We start from the raw sequence: 4,038 nt of genomic DNA on the forward strand, positions 1-4,038 counted from the left end.
TTGTTATTTTCATAATTTGCCAAATTAATGTAAATGTTTGATGTTAAATTTGATTCTGTAAATAAATGACCGCATTCATTTTGATGGGTCAAATTTAAATGACGTCTCACTTTGCATTTCCTTAAATTCAGTGCACGTTTTATTCAGTCCAGAAAAATGAGGAACTCGCGTTAAACGATGAATATATCCCAGCATCTGTTCATCTACAGGGATTAAAAGAACTATTACAAAATGTTAGAGATGAGCAAAATGTCCTGATGCTGCTCAATAATCCAGGCAGATAAATCTAATAACTTCAAAGACTGAAAAAGTCTTTTGGACAAAAGACGAAACGTTTCAACAAGAAGAATCTGTCCAGAGCAGCTGACTCAACCTGGTTAGAGTTTGAGATTAAAGTTGTTTAAAGATGGCAGCAATCTGTGTTAGTCTTAGTCTCACTCAGCTGTTTGTGCATCAATCTGTAACTCTTCAAACTGAAGCTGTTCAAAGAGGAGCAAGTAAAATATTAATTGTTCATACCTTTTTAACAGAACCTCCATTCAAAACATTTGAACTCTTTGCTTGACTTGACCCTTTTTACATGTGGTGAGTGATTATTTTCACAACCATAATGTACATTTTATGTATTGTATGAAAAACTGTAGCTTCAACATTTTTAACAGTGGTTTTAAATATTGATCTCATTTGCATGTGACTCCCAAAGGAAGCACATGCTATTTGGATACACATCCATAGTGAAATAGTGAAAGCAATAAATATTAATGAGATTGAACTTTAATCACTTACGTATAATGTTCTCTGTAAAGCTGCTAGCTTTTTATTGCAGAGAGGAGTTAAAAATGGAGCTTTGTGATACCTTGTTAGAAATAATCAGCACGCCCAGAGAATTATTTAAGCACGTGTGCGTGCATCTAGTTCCTTTTATTGCCTGATAGAAATCTTTCATGCCACTAATGCATGATTGATGCGTCCCTTCCTGCTCAGATTCTTATCCACACAACAAACTAATAGGTTCAAATGTAAACATCTGTGCTTTTCATTCTCGCTGTGATTTTTAAAAAACTTTCCATCTTGTGTCAGCATGCTGTGGGAATGAATTATTTAGAGAGCCTTGCGTCAAGGACGACTGAACCATTTATAGCCACAAATGGCTTTATGTGTGTATTTGATGTCAGAGCGGTGCAAAAGGTAACAGCGGCAGACATGTACAAGTGAGACATGGAAAATAAAGAATGCACAGTTTGACAGTGTGATGAGGAGTGATCAGGAGCTGAACCTCAGGGAAGGAGGTGTTAGCATATACATCAGAGCTGTGTAACGCAAAAACATAGCTAACAAGCAGAGTATGAGAATTTCACCAGATGTGTATAAAAGAAGAAAGTGATGGAATTATAAAGGAACTAAATCGAGTTATTTGAGTCTTAATTCTCTCGTCATTTCAGCCATAGAATAAGGACGACATTCCTCCTTAATATCCTCTGATTTTTTTTCTGTGGTGGAAATGTAAAACATCTAAAAATATGGCCTAGCCTGCCTTGAAGAAAACCTTTTTCAATTCAGTTCAATTCAACCTTTATTTAAACAGATAAATCACATTGAGCCTAGAAGACTCATTTACAAGTGAAAAGTGAGGCAAAAAAAAAAAAAATCCTATCAAACTCTTTCTTCTTGACTGAAAAGAAAGACTGGATATTAAAAAAAAACACCTAGCACATACAAGCAGATGGTGACGTAGACATTCCGCAGAGGGGGTGAGACGACAAGAGCAGTGAGCATGTCCAAGGATGATCTTCAGGGCACTGTAAGAGTTCTGATAAGGATGGAATAATCAATAATTTTCCTCCAGTGAGATCCGTAAACATTCTCGAGGGATGTCGTGGAATGGCCAAGGACAACGCCTATGGGAATCCAAGAGTCCTGAAATGATGACATAATGTTTATTCAGCTGATTTCCTCTGGTTGATATGTTGGAAATTCCTCGATGGGAGGGGGAGGGGCAGAGTGTCCGATCACATGTCCTCTAAGTGAATTTAGATAAGATGGCCTGCAAGACCAGCCAAGGGAGCCAAATTCAGATAAACACACAGTTGTTTTGGGGACAGGCAGAACTTAATGACATCTACCTTGTGTCTGTGTTGGTCGACTCGGTTCCAAAACATCCAAATTAAATGGTCACACCGATGGAACGTACCTGAGAATAATCCCTGAGATCTGATCCATCCTGCCCAAAGCATTTGAGTCTGGGTGCTCGAGGCACAAACCAAGCCATCACAAAGGCAAGCAGTGTGATCGGGTCCAAATTTCCTGCCGACAACTTCCTTGATTGTAGATAAAACCAGCAAAGAGCCAAATCCAAAAATCAGGAACCAGTTATCATAAATCCAATTAAATATGCGTCCGTGAAATCCACAGATGGCAGCAAAGATAGACCCATCACCAAGTCTTCCAAGTTGATGAGATATCCAGCTGCGTGCATGCCAACAAGGCAAATCAGCTCACCTAAAGCCTGTCTTCTCTTCGAAGAAATTTTATCAACTGTGTTGAGGAACCAATTGATCAAATCAAGTCCATAATTATGGTTCGGAAGAAATGCAAGAGAGGCTCAGAAGCAGTTTCACAGACAGAACAGAACAAAGTGAAGCGGAGAGGGAGAGGAGGAGAAAAACGTCCAACCTCGTCAAGAGCAAGTGGTACATGTTGTACCACACCTTATATCTTATGATGAGAAGGAATGGAGTTATAGCCATGTGGATCAAATGTTGGGAATGATGTAATGAGCATTATGATGCAGTGTTGTGAGATCGCCCAGAATTTGTTAATGCTCAGAGTATGTGTCTGGATGTGTTTCAGCTTTCACTACACCCAGTTTTAATTCAGTAAATGTAAAAGTGACTGAGTTATAGGTATTTATGGGTTTTCTAAGATCGGTTGGCTTCTGCAGCCATCTTGATTTTTAAGTGGCTCCAAAAGATAAACAGTTATAGATAAGCATTTAATGGTGACTTTTTGAAAGTATCATTAAAATGCAGCGATTGGTTCTAGAGATATTTTGCTAAGAGACAGACAGTGTTCTTTCCATAAATTTGAGGCAAAGTTTTAAAAACCTATCTTGTACAACCGGTTATATTTCATACATAAGTTGGAGGTGCAGCTCAGCTACAAATCCACCAAATTTTACCTCAACATGGTTAAAACTGACTGAGAGACAGCCATATTTGAGTTTCCAAAGTTTTAGTTGTGGCAAACATCTGGAAATGAACTGACCCTAAAAGGAGAACAAGTATAGATGTAAACTGAATGAGTAGATTGTCATTAAAATTGGTCTAGTGTTGCATGAGATCTTTTGCTAACACAGCAGACAAATTAAAACAGACATGTCATTGACCTTTCACCTCCAACAGCAGGCATTAATGTTGACTATGAACAGAGGTGAGCTGAATCAGATCATTGAGACTGAAATTGTTGTTTCTCAGTTTGTCTTTCTTGATCTGGTCATGTGGCAACAACTCCCTTATTTTTCTGTGCCACAGTTGTTTTTCTCTCTGTGGCCAATCATTTCATGTCCTGTGTTACACAACAAGGCTGTCCAGTCCTGCTGGTGTTACAGGAGTCTGTCTAACAGGCACACTTCAATCAGCTGTCCATCTGTAGCTGACGCTCCTCAAACACAGCAGCCAGACGTTTCTGCCTTTAGAAATGTTCTAGTCTAATTCTTCTAAGATTTATAGCAGTAGATTTAATTTTCATACAAGCGCCTATGGAAAAATAAAGAAAAGTTTTTTTTAAATGTTTGAACTATAAATGAAGGGACCGTCATGGATCACCATTACTACAGGAGACGATCCATACTGCTGAGCAGATGGGTGCAAATCCTTTCTTCTGAATTCCCAGTAACATCCACCAGGAGCTTAATCCATCGTCCTCTGCTCTCTGTTGGTCCCACCTCCTCATTAACAGGGACATGTTGGAAACTTTATCTCCTCTTCACTTCCTCTATATTGGAGAAGTACTTGACAAATTTGTGGAGGCAACTCCAAC

Source organism: Nematolebias whitei, chromosome 11 (genome assembly GCF_014905685.2).
Source record: "Nematolebias whitei isolate Nwh7 chromosome 11, NemWhi1, whole genome shotgun sequence".
NCBI classification, from domain to species: domain Eukaryota; kingdom Metazoa; phylum Chordata; class Actinopteri; order Cyprinodontiformes; family Rivulidae; genus Nematolebias; species Nematolebias whitei.